This window comes from Neolamprologus multifasciatus, chromosome 22 (assembly GCF_963576455.1).
Source record: "Neolamprologus multifasciatus chromosome 22, fNeoMul1.2, whole genome shotgun sequence".
In the NCBI taxonomy this organism is placed as follows: domain Eukaryota; kingdom Metazoa; phylum Chordata; class Actinopteri; order Cichliformes; family Cichlidae; genus Neolamprologus; species Neolamprologus multifasciatus.
Window position 1 is genome coordinate 6,629,777 of NC_140459.1, and position 13,634 is coordinate 6,643,410.

The 13,634-nt window shown below is 39.7% G+C and overlaps 1 protein-coding gene and 1 long non-coding RNA gene across 5 annotated transcripts in view; both read left to right on the forward strand.

Moving 5' to 3' along the window:
• pvrl2l (PVR cell adhesion molecule related 2 like) overlaps positions 1 to 13,634 on the forward strand; it is a 381,196-nt gene that overhangs the window by 270,120 nt on the left and 97,442 nt on the right. The gene's annotated exons all lie outside the window — the stretch shown is intronic.
• Positions 1 to 13,634, forward strand: part of LOC146492779 (uncharacterized) — a 100,000-nt gene that overhangs the window by 13,247 nt on the left and 73,119 nt on the right. The window contains exon 3 of the long non-coding RNA XR_014871995.1: positions 1 to 13,634. This exon is cut by the window's right edge and continues 42,114 nt beyond it. This is a non-coding gene — a long non-coding RNA (uncharacterized LOC146492779).

The following is a 13,634-nucleotide window of genomic DNA, read 5'->3' on the forward strand; positions in this document are numbered from 1 at the left end:
GTAAATTGCAACTCTTTGGTGATTTTGTTGCATTTTGCCGCAATTACTCCGACAGAAACAGCAGAAACCTAAAGCATGAAGCATTGAAAAAGATGCTAATGTGTCCGTGACATGATCTAATGTGAAAAGAACCTATTCTTCTTTCTTTTATCACTTTTCTTGATGCTCAAAACTTATTGTAATGTCAACATTTTAGTCAATCTCTCTTTAGGTGTATAAGTGTAAGTACACTTACACTGGTTTGATTGGCTGGAGTTAGGCTCATCTTTTTCTAGACGGGTGCTTAGAATCTGCAGAGACCTCTGCACTGGAATCTGATTTTGTTTTGAAAAGCTTTCATATCATAGCGTTCAGTGCAAAGACCTTTCTCGTAGATGATTAATGTTGAGAATTCTCCCAGATTTGAAATAATTTCCCTGCAGAGTTTTAATCTTTGAAGGCTTCTGATAAATTCAAACATATAAGCTTGTACTTTTAGACAACAGGAAGTTAACTGAGTTCTTTCTGTCGCAATTCCTGCTACGTTCACGTCCCTATCTCTCCCTGTTTTGCCTCTCTCCTCTTTTTGTCAGTGTTAAAGCCGCCTGACTCAGCCTGTAAAGCCTTTTGAAGGGATGGATTTTTTTTTTTGAACGTGGGGTAGATAAGCTGTCAGAAACGTTGAGTAATGAAAAGGTGTGATAACTGCCGCCTCGCCCTTCCTCCTCATCAAGCTGCAATGGCAGCAATTTGTTTTTGGCACAGGCAGCTCAGACGGGCACCTCGGCCACATCAAACCGCAGCAGAAACGACTTTCGTGGCACTTTAAAAGATGAGGCGCATCTCACCCTATTTTTCATTTAGACTGTCATGTAAAAAGGCTTATGTCATGTAAAACGCACTTTAGCTGTCTTCCTTGGGTACACAGGTAACCCCTACCCCATCCCCGCACCCTGATTCCTTTCCACAGTGTTTTCTCAGACCACTTTACATAGCTAAAGCTGTCAGGAAATAATTGCACACATCGTGGAGTTGGAGATTAATTTTACATTAGTGTAAACATTTCGTTAACATTGTGTCGACATTTCTTTGTATTAAAGTAGACTTTTGTAAAACATCTCACTTTAGACTGACCTTAACTTTTTATGAGCCTGTTTCACTTTCATGTATAATGACAGGATCTGACCTATGAGACAGACTGACAGTCTGTCAGTCTGTTTCTGTCAGTCTCCGTTCTGCTGATATGATTTCAGCCGTCTCTTTGATCTGCTTCTTTATCTTACTGACATTCTCGTGATACCTACATCGGCTCAGACTCAGTGGACCAGAGCGTATATGGCCTCAGGCTATCTTTGTGTGTATATGCATACCACCTTCATCTCCTTTCAGTTCCCTAAAGTCCTCTTAAACATCCCATCAGCTAGCTAGTTATTGAAATGATGTCATTCGACAGCCAGGACTCATCAAAAGCCAAACGTATAAAATGTTCATTAGTTCCACAGTAAATGGTAGAAGGAGGAAAAGTTTAGGAGGAAAGTCAGGCTAATGTAGAGGGGGAATATAACTCTTTGAAATGCGAACTTCAGTCAGGCAGTTTTCACTTGTCATTTTCAATCAAGTTGTAAGTGGACGAACGAGTTCTTCACATCCCACCTTGTTAACACTTAGAATTAGTCATAAATCGTTAATGAAACGCTCTTCATCAACACTGAACTACATGTTTGTCACTCCGCATGAGGTGACAATAGCAAAACGCACAATACCGGAAAATAAATTGGTGCAAAAATGAAGAGCTGGTTTAGAGGTCGGCATGTTTTGTTTTGGATATTAGCAGCAAAGAAGATGATGTGTGATGGGAGCAATTAAATTTCTGCAGCTCGGAGAATAGACCATTTTAGAAAGGAAGGTTAAAACTAAAAGGGCATCACAGATCAGTGGACTGACTTTAAGTATTTCTCTTTGGGGGCATATTTGGCATATTTGTCTTGTGACCTGGTATTGAAATGGTCAACAGATGCTGGGTTGCAGCAAAGATGGCAAACCCTGTGACCTTGAGTGCCGTTGCTTCACACCTTCAGATTGTATCACTTAATTGGAGTGCAAAACTTGGCCTATAATTAGGGTGTGCAAAAGATGCAAAGAATCTCCAGAAAAAATGGGAACCAAACATTGATGATTAAAAGAACAAGTATGTGGCACTGAACTTTAATGCAGTTTGGACGATACTGCAGAGGATCAGAATATCTTGACGTTTTGGTGAAGTTATTATTATTTTAGCTGTCAGGATGTCTACAGGAAACACTGAAATATCTGCAGGAATCATTGCAGGAAATTACTTTATTCACTCATACAGTCTGGCCAATCTTTGAGCACATACATATACAATAAGTAAGTTAAAATAAACTTGCTAAATCTGGCAACTTAGATAGAAGTTGCACTGTTTTGTTGCGATGAGATATAGCGTTTACAGTTCACAGTAAGAGAGTAAGTGCAGGGGTTTCAGCACAGTGGTGCCGTGGTTAGCACCATCACCTCACAGCAAGATCGTCCTCGCTTCAAATCCACCAGCCCCCGACCGGGGCCTTTCTGCGTGCAATTTGCATATTCTCTCTCTGCCTACATGTGTCCTCTCTGATACTCCTGTAGTCCACAGAAATGCATGTCGGTGACACTAAATTGGCCGTAGGAGTGAATAGTTGCCCTGTGATGGGACCAGTGACCTGTCGAGAGTACAATGATAGGTGGGATAGGCTCCGGTCCTCTTTGCAATCCTGAATTGGATAAGCATTAAGAAAATGGATGAATGGGTGGAATAAATGCAGGAATAATGAAGCTGGAGAGTTTGGACACTAACTTCCACTGTAGTGGTCAGCTAGCTGATCAGTGGAGCAGGTGGTCCGGCTGTCTGCCAGAGCACTTCCTCTAACTTGGACTTTTCAACACTTTGGACATGTACTGTAGAAAAGTTTGATCTATTAGCTCGCTTTTGAAAAGGGGATCAGAGAGAAGGTGTCGGACGCAAGCGGTTTCAGCTTTGCTCTTTCCAAGAGACAATTGGAACTGATGGGTCTTAATACGCCAGCGACAATAGGTGCAAACAGAATTTGACTCGGTTAATTGGGGATGATGCATTACAAGGGACATCACAGCTGACATGGAAAGCAGGGTAAACTGTAACAGGACTTCACAGTTAGTGCAGACAGGACATAAGGAGTGTCAGGAAACTAATAATAAAGCCTGTCAAAGTCAAACAGCCGCCTCACTGAAGCAGGCAGCCTTTCCAGAGCTGGTGACAGGCAAGGTGAGCGAGCGTCCCTTGAGGGAAACGGGCCAGAGTGAGATTTTGAATGCATATTTAGAACATTTACCTTGAAAAAAACCCCTGTAATTTAGTGAAAAATGACTCAATCTGTTACTGTTACCACATGTCCTCTAACCTACTTACAATTCAGCCTAATTCCTGAATTAACTAATTTTTCCCATTAGGATTAATAGTGATAGACTCATCCATTATTTCACTTACCCATTTCAGTGAGAGACCCACATTTTGTTTTTTCTCTGACCATGTGATCTCCACATAGGAGGCATATATGTTTTTGGCATATGCAATCAAACTACTTAGTAATTCACATGGGAGAAAGCAACTACACAATGAAATGTAATTTTGGAAACCACTAAACATGGTCCATATGTAGTTTTAAGATCCCATTAAGTGGAACGAAGAGGTTGACCAAATAATTCTGCATTTTGAAAAGACTAGAGGTAAGACTTGGTCATCTGATCAGATGTCAGTCATATGATTAGTAACACAGTGATTTCTACAACCAGTCAGTCAGTCAGTCAGTCGCGCAGTAATCAGGAAGGGATTTGTGCCACTCAGCCGATCATGAGGTCAGTCCGGGCTGCAGAGACTGACACAGATGGACTCGACTCCGTGTCAATCTCTTTATTCCCTCCCGGTTTTACCTGCTAACCTCTAACCTGGTTTTCCCTCCAGAATTGTTCTCTTCTTCTCCCAGTCTCTCTTTCCCTGCCCCCCTCCTTTGTTTTTTCTGTCTTCTCTCATTGTTTCAGTCCTTCTACCATCATTATCAGGCAGAATGCACAGAATCTGCACCCACCTGCATCCCAGCTGGCGCCTCTTTTTTTTCCTGTCTCCCTCCGTCCATCCTTTTCTCTTTGGCTTTTCTTCTCTCTCCCAGAGGAATGGTGTTGTTGTGTTTAGCTTGTCACAGCAGTTGAGATTTTCCTCACCTGTTCACAACAAGTCCAGACAAGGGAGCAGGTGTCTGCTCAAGCCTACTGCAAAGCGCCGTGTGTGTGTGCGGGCGATTTGTGTGTGTCCTGATGTGGGCAGTGAAATATTCAGCTGCCTCAAACCATTGGTGCTAAAACTAGAAATGTTTTCCAAAGATACGGGAACTTGCCAGGAAAAGCTGCTTTTATTGGCAACACTTTTACCGCCATATTAATACTGAATGTATTCTTAAATCATTTTAGTCTTTTGACTGCTGTTGAATATTATGTTATGTTATATTTATCATAACTCAAATCTCAAAAGTTTAAGTAATGGGGCAAACTGGCCTCACCTTTATATATCTATTTTTTTCTTAACACACAATGAGTTTCATTAATTTCTGTCGTCATCTGTCCACTCAGGACATATCGCAGTTACCATAAATTCCAATAAATATTTTTCCCACTTGTAAAAAGTGTTCACTTTGACTTAAATGTTGCAGTTTCCAGCCGTTCTTCATCTCCAGAGGTTGACATTTTTTGCTGTTTTGTCACAGCTGTTGGCATCTCACAGATATGCAAGTGTCCTCCTGTGTTTCTTGGATTGCATCGGAGGTCATGGCAATAATGACCATAGTTTCACTCCGTTCTCATCATATAAGCACACTTCTACAGAACAGGTTGGTGTCATGTTTAAAATCACTGGTTAAGCTTAACGTTTTAACCTGCAGTGTTAATGCTGTGAAATCATGATCGTGGTAGGACTTGACTTAAGCGGCCAAAGAAGTGCAGGAGACTGATGCTGTCCAGTGTAGCAAGTGATTTATTCACCATTTTGTGACCCAAACAATATTTACAAAAAATAAATAAGAAACTCAACTCCATTATTAACTCAGTTCAAATAAACACAACTGAACTTAATCAATGGACATTAAGGTCAAAATGCACACAGCTATGTCACAAAACGGCCGGAGGCCGAGCACCAAAAATCAAACCCACGTGCAGGAAACCCAAGGCGGAGGCAGAGTAAAGGGTTTAACAAAGGTTTATTAACTAACACCAAAATGACGTTCACGTTAGTACTTGATTTAAGGCTTGATATATGGGGCGTGAGGGTCTTGGCCAGGGGAGAGGGACAAGCAAGGGGACAGGTCCAAGGAAGCAACGGCAGCTGCTGGTGATTGATTAGGTAAGTACTGGAAGAGAGGAGAGCAGTGTTAGACGGGTAGCCAATGAGGAGTTCTGGAGAGAGTGGAAGCTGTGAAAATCTTCGTCTTACTGTGCAAGTGGGAGATGGAAGCGTTGAGGGAGAGGTGGTGCGGTCCAGGTGGGTTAGGTGGTATGTGGCAGCTGTCCTGAGTGGTGTGAGGGCAGGCAGGTGATGCAAGGAGATGATTCCGAGAGCTGGCGGGTTAACCAGATTTCCAAGATGAGTGGTTCAGTATGATGGAGTTTTCCTGGAGTAAATAGGGTAGTTGACGAACTGGCGAGGAAGCAGTGTCAGCAAGCAGCTTAAATCTCCAACCTGAATGCCTCAATCAGCTTCAGGTGAGAGGGGCTGTAGGCCCTGCCCATGGGTGGATACCAGGGAGGTCCAGACCTTCAATGGAATTTTACAGCCACACACCCAGACCATGACAAGCTACACTGACCTGAACCTTCCTCCTCAAACACCTGAGTTTTTCTGCTTAAATAGTCCACTTAACCGAACGATTTCTCCTCTGGACTAATCCATTCAGTAGGTAAGATGAACATTATCATACACAAACCTCTACTGCTACTCTTTACTAGCAACATAAACTCTGTGGTGTAATCAATACATATTACAACAATAAATCTATTTCTCCATAAACCCTCTAAAATCAACTTTATTAAATTACAAGAATTCTTCCCCTTCTGCACTTGGTCTCTTCCTGTGACCTCAGATTAACCCAGAAGCTATAAAGCAGGAAATAAAACTACATTTCCTCCTTTTGTTTCAGGAAGACAGGTAGGTAAGGTAAGTTTAAACAATACAAATTAACAGTTGAAATAAAGAACATGTTAACTTAACAAACTTGTAGAAATTGATTTAAACCAAGATTTTATATTATATCATCTGTAAAAGTGCAAAACATAAACAAACCCGGGATAGTAGATGTTTGCCTACTGCAGACTACATATGAAATATGGTTAAAGCAAAACAAGAATGTTAACTAAGATATTCAAGCAGCCTTAAGTGTTGTACCGTTGATGAATGTGAAAGAAAGCAACCAGTAAGAAAAAAAATGAAGCCTAAAGAAAGGAAACTGTTCAAATCCCAAACTCTCAAAGTGCATTTCATATGAAAAGAGCGTATTTTCAGGTTGCAGCAAATCAATGTTGCTTTCCGCTGACGTCAAAGTGCACCTTGTGTTATCTCTGCAACGTCAGCAGAGACTATTCATCAGCTTTATTCGCCCTGAGATGATAATGGTTGGTAATTATAAAAGGGAATGCAATTTTTCTGATAACTTTGGTAGACTTTGAAATAAAGTACACGATATCAGGAAAAACAAGTGAATATGGCAATGCTAAAAGGGTCTATGCTGAAACTTTGTAGGAAAACAAGTGAGTTATTTTAAACATTTGGAAGTCAATTTCTGCATAACAATTTTGAATTACATGAAACCTTTTTATTACTAAAAAAGCCCCATCTTACATACATAGGCAACTTTGTTTTTTTATAAGGATTGTGTTGGAGAGAGAGAAGAATCAAAGTGCCACACACTCATTAACTTGATGTAATTGTGCCATTAGTGTTTTAGAATAATTAAGAACTTTCCCATCAACAGTGCTGAAATTGGCCTTTGGCTTCACTAAAAAAATTAAATGCAAGGAACAATATAACAGACAGTTAATAATACAAAAATACAAACTGTCTCAAAAAGAATCAACTTTTAAGTCCCTGCAGACAAGCTTGTCCAAGTCCAAAGTCCCAAAACTTTAATAACACACTATAGGCCATGTGTATGTAATAAGTCAGCAGGGGAAACAAATCCACATAATCACAAGATTACAAAAAATACAAAAGTACTGCCTTGAAAAAATCCAAGAAACAGGCCGAGAAAATTAACCTGCAATGTGAAAACGCCAGGGAGTGACTGGGAAGCTTGACCGCAATAAGAACTGGAAACACAGAGGTTAACTGCAAGGTGAGTGATTGGCTGAGGAGGGGAAAAGAAGAAAAAAACATAAGAGACAAGAAGTAAAACTATCTGCAAAAACAACAGATTTCAAAATATAATACCATACCGCCTTTATTTATAAAGCACTTTAACATAAAACCAGAGTTCACAAAGTGCTGTACATGCTAATAGCATAAGTAAAAAAATTAAAATAAGATAAGATAAAATAAATAACTAAAAAATTAAATAAATTGAAACATGTTAAAACAAATTGAGTCAACCCCTCTAATTAATGCCAAAGGCTTCAGCGAATAAATACGTTTTAAGGAGGCAGTAGAGTAGAATTTAAGCAACAACAAAAAATAACCATGACATAAACGGAGAACAGATATTAGAAGCAAAAGGAGAGACACATTTATCTACACATACAATCTTCAGTAAAGCTCATGCTGTAGTTTCCAGGGAAGTTGTGTATATATATATATATATATATATATATATACAAAAATTGACTTTTTTGTAAGTTGTTAATGATTTTTTTTAATACATTTCATCTTTTAAATGCTGACTGTTTGTTGAAGAATCCTGAATCTTTGTCAGTATATATTCATAAAGGCAGTAAATGTTCAGAATTTAATAAACTTACGTGATAAAGGGTGTTTTATTCTTGTATGAGAACATTGCTTGCTTCAGTTTATCCACTGTAGGCGGGTCTATACAGCGAATCAAGGACCTCGTTGTAGGTTTGTTAAGGAGTTTAAAGGTTCGTCTAAAAAGCTGAACTTGAGTAACTCTCACCCACATACGTCCTCGTGGGTTAAGAATGTGAGTTCATTGCAATAATCCAGAGTTTAGCGTTGTTTTCCACTGATCGGCTCTCACATGACTCACTATGTGGCGACTAGCAGGGAAGGTGGCGTGTAACGGTGGCGTGTAACGGTGAGCATCAACCGATCCCTGAACTTTGTATGTGTGTGTGTTTGTCACATTTAAGTGTCGGGGAGTTCGGCCACTGACACACTGACCATGTCTTACACGCTTTCCTGCACATCACTGACAGCACTTACTCTCTCGCCATCTCCATCTCTCTCTCCTTCATCCTTATTTCTCTCTATGTCTCTCCCCCTCCTCGCTCTCCTTCTCGCCCCCTCTCTCCATCCATCTCTGTCTTGCACTTACCTTGTCTTTCGCTCTTTCTTTCTGGCCTCGGGAGATAACGCTGACACCTCTGGGATGGATGCTCTCACGGACACAAACACACACACCTCCTCCACACACACATACACGCACGCATATAGCCCTCATCCATTTGTGGCCCGGTATATATACTGATAAGCAGCCCAGGTGTTCTGTGGCTGCCTTTCGTATACAAGGTAGCTTTGTGTAAGTGCTAAGCGCCTGAGGAGCACTATCTCCCACCTCCATAGTCTGAAGCTTGTTGTATAGCAGGAGCATAATAGGCTATAACTCACCGTTAAGGTATACCGGATTACAGTCAGGGGACGGCAATTTGTGCATGAGTTGGAGTCTGAGTATGGCGGATGTTTGCGTGGAAATGTTGGCATATGTTTCAGTGGGAGCACAAATGGATAGAAGCAGTGGTGCAAACTAGCTTTTAATGGAATTAGTGTAATCTTTAGTGAATTTTACCGTAGTTAAAACTGTGTTAAGTGTCAAACAGTATCTTAATAACCTGATATGGTGCAAATGTAGCACCTGTGGGAGTGAGGGAACAAAGTGTAACGTGAGCAGTTTTGGATCACCAGGGTAATGGTGAAAAGTTCAAAGTTAAAAAAAGTTTGTCACAGCCGCCTCAGGAAACGCTGTCGTGTCTCCTTTCACAGTGCAAAAACTAATGATTGAGCAGTAATCTGCCCCTCCGAGTAGACATCGTTTATAATCCCACAAATATACACGGCGCACGCGGCTGTGTTTATAATAACATGTCAGCCAAAGGCACAATCCGAAATCCAAATATAAACCTAATCATTGCCCCTCAACCCAAAAACCAAACACGAGATTGCAAGCTGATAGAAAGCAGTTACTGTAAATCACACCCCTCAGGTTTAAGAGAATTATGTCATTTACGTGAAGCAGAATAATTTACAATGCCTTAATAATAAGGCGGCGACTAAATAATTTAGCTTTGCCAGATGGTGTTTGTAACACGTTCATTGTGCACAGTAAAGGTGACATTAACTGGACACGGAGAAAAGGGTTGTTTCAGTTAAGCATGCGGATATTCAAATTACTTTAAATTATATGGTGCTAACTCAAAACAGCAGTCACCTCTAGGCAGTTAATATGGTAAATTAAAGACGCTACAATATTATAGCAGCAGTGCGATGATACCCTATGAACAAGCAATGAGCAACAAGTGAAAGAAAAAAACTCCCTTATGACAGGAAGATGTGAGGATAAAGAGAAGAGCAAAAAATGTCTAATTTCATGCTATTTTGTTATTTGTGTGTTCCTGAATAACACAAACAGGACACACTTTTTGCTCCTTCCCTGATTTAAAATGAGGATCTTTATAGATGCAGGGATGGGTCATCAGGATGGATGGAGGTCTAAAATATGAAATTCCATTTTGATATTTAATTGGTTTGTGCGACCACAGGGTATTGTCTTCATTTGATAGTGCGCCCCAAATAAGCCGGGGATATTAAGCTAACTCATTTACTCTAATGAATATGAACTTGAATATCATTAAAAGTTTTCCCCATTTGGAAAAGGTCATCAAAAGTCATCGGTTGTGTAACAGATAAACTGTTACGCAACTGTAACAGAAAAAAAAAAGAAAATACCAGTACACTGTATCCTTTTTAAGAAATATCATAATATTAATGGCACATAGTATATATTTATAAGTAAATATTGGTTTACAAAAGCTGTATTCCTTTGCCGTGTGCCGTGTGCGTCTCTGTGTAGCAGTATCGGGTGGGAGGTTGAAAGTGGGATAGCACCCTTTTCCCTGTGATTCATCTCCCCTCGGTGCTGATAAAGGCAAATAAATTGAAGTGCACAGTGGGAGGGCAGATTGAGCCACGCTCGGATCAGCATGTTGCTGGATTAGCTGAAGTTTCCAAATTGTGTTGCTCCTGTGCTGCTTCAGGCAAGCGGAGGGCTGACATAAAAAAAGCTTAATTGAAATAACTACAAAATGCAATCACTGTTTTTTTAAAGAAAAAATCCATTTTTTAGATATGCTGTTAGATATAATTTGTTCAAGGCACTCAGTGTGTTCAAGGCATCAGCGTGTGATAACAACTATCAAAGAGGATGATGCAGTTCAACCTCTATGACTTAAACTCTTTAAACATTGAAGCCGTGGATGGTAATACCTGTATTAATGCTTAATACTTCGTGTAGCCACTAAAGAGAAACTAAAGATAAGAGTTGTGATTTTCAGATTCAAGTAAAAAAATGTATTTTAAGCTGGATTTTTCCTTTATTTTAACAGAATTACATTTTCAGAATCCCAGAGAATTTATTTGCTGTATGAATTCTGTGTACAGAGTCAATTTAGAATTTTCATCTGTGCTATCTACAGTCTTCGTGCCAATACGATGGGTGAGCAGAGGTTGACAAACATGCCTTCAAGGTACACAATCATCTTCTGCTTGTTGATTTCCATTCTGTTCAACAGGAGGTCAGCAGTGAGCAAACTCTAAACATCCATCCCAAATGTCAACATTTGTGTGTGTGGATTTCTGTTTACATGTTTGTGCATTTCAAAGATTTGGATGGGAGGTTTTGATAAATGACAAATATACAGAATAATGTAATATTTGAGATGCCTAACAGTCTAATATTAGAAAAGTAATTAAATGTGAGGCTTGGGTTATTGAAAAGTTGATTTTTCCATCGAGATTCAAACTCATTCGGGCTGTGAATGTTTAATAAATATTTTGCTATATACAACATATCTGGATGTATTTGCTGTATTGCTATAGATTATATTTGGATCAAAACAACAATATAATATGTTTTGTGATCATAAAGTTGGATAAAGAGACGGGAAAGAATACCCCAGTGCCCAGAAAACAAGACGGCTGGAAAATATATGCAACCGTTTGCCTCCCTGCCAGTAAAAATATATTTGTACTTCTATTCTACTTTCATTTTTGACTTTTATTTATTTATTTTATTTTAACTTAACCAGTATTAGAAGGCAGCCCTGATCCATCTAACTCCAGCATTGAATGCATTTTGTCACGGCCTCAAAACATCACTTTCAGATGTTTAAAGCAGCCAATTTTTCATATTGTTATTCTTGCATTCTGCTAGTGTCATGACTTACTGTTGCAAATAATCCTTGTTTATGTTAGTGCAGCTACTTTATGAAACATGCTTGTTACAGTATTCTCTCTCAAACAGTTTACTCATTAAAGTGCACATACGCAGTCCCATACAACGAAAGATAAATCAATGTTCTAGAAACCAATAATGGCCAAGACTGAACTGGCTGGTTTTGAAGTGCTAATACTGTAACTGCTAGCTTGCACATTCTTCTAGCCTGCTAGCTACACACACAAGGAGCTGGGCACTGCTCTGCTAGCTAAGTTAACTCATGTAAGTTAACTAACTCATCAAAGTAAATTAAAGAAACAATGTAATGATAATGAAAGTTAAGTTAGTCAAGTGCCTCTCTCTAACGCTGAACATTTAGTTTTTTAAGCTTATTTTGAATCATTATTATTTGTCTACTCACCTTGACCTTGCTCCTTTCTCTCCTCTTCCTCTTCGTTCTTTTTTCATGCTTTTATTTTCACCCAGTGGCTTTTGTTGTTGTCACTGGAATAGTCAGGTGGAGTCCGATTAGGTAGGTCAGGTCTCTTTAAATGTCATTGCAAACTTTGCATATTCCCACTGCTGTAGTTTAACGTTTTTCAGCTCTCAGGGTCCCCCACGTTCCTGCTTGGGGTCCCCAAGCAGTTTTGTGCCTTGCCTGGTGGAAAGCAGAGCGTGGATGTCCATGTTACACATGTCCAAATAATGAGGTCATTCCATGATGAAGTAATCCATGTGAACTAAAACTTCAGGTTTCTTCTATATATTCACCATTTCAGACATTTTTTTCTTACTGTTTTAACCCATGTCAATCAGATATCCTTAATGTGATCAGCTCACACATGTTCAATTCAATTTTATTTATATAGCGCCAAATCACAACAACAGTCGCCTTAAGGCGCTTTATATTGTAAGGTAGACCCTACAATAATACATACAGAGAAAAACCCAACAATCAAATGACCCCCTATGAGCAAGCACTTTGGCAACAGTGGGAAGGAAAAACTCCCTTTTAACAGGAAGAAACTTCCAGCAGAACCAGGCTCAGGGAGTGGCGGCCATATGCCGCGACCGGTTAGGGTGAGAGAAGGAAGACAGGATAAAAGATATGCTGTGGAAGAGAGCCAGAGATTAATAACAAGTATGATTCAATACAGAGAGGTCTAACATACATGCAACTCTATCTGTGACCACAGAGCCACCTGCTGTTCAGAACTCCTGCTTCATGGGATAGCCAAACAGCAGAAAATTGGTTTAAAGTGAGGGTAGCCTTTAAGATAGAGATTCTAAAAAACACAAGTGCAAAGAGATGCAACAAAAACTTACAGTTTCAGTTAGTTTCGTTCTGGGCTGAAGCTCCAGGGAGAACAGCAGAAACTGTCAGAGCTGTACTTTTAACACTCGCAGGCTCTTGGAAAGTCATGCAGAGTGATGAAAGCTTGTGGCATTTCATGTGTAGAATACCTGAATATGCTGGTAATAGACCTCAATAAAGCTGATTAATTCGAGCGTATTTTAATCCACCCATTTATTTAAGGGAAGGGGGAAAAAAAATCAATTTCCTATTTGTCAGTCCTCTTTTTTTAATTCTATCCCTCATGCACCTCAAAATCATTATGAGTCTTTTAAAAAATTCTGTCATCCTTGAATTCATTCTCTCTCTTATAGAGATACGAGAGTCTCCATTTGTTCAGGCACCGCTGCTTGGCTTAAATTAGCTCTTACAGCTTTATGGCGGCTATTTTAGTTTCCTCTCCCGCTGCTCACAGCTCTGCTTCCCCGCGGCCTGAGTGCCACATTCAGCCTTCTCAGATGGAGCGAAGATGTGAAATAAATACAGGTGATGTATACTGGAGGGAAGAGTATGGATGTTTACAGGAAATTCTTAAACCTTGGGCTATTAGCTTAGACGTGAGACGTAGATCTTTGTGCTTCTTATGCAAGCAGTAAAATCAAAAAGTAAAGAGATCTTTATTTACA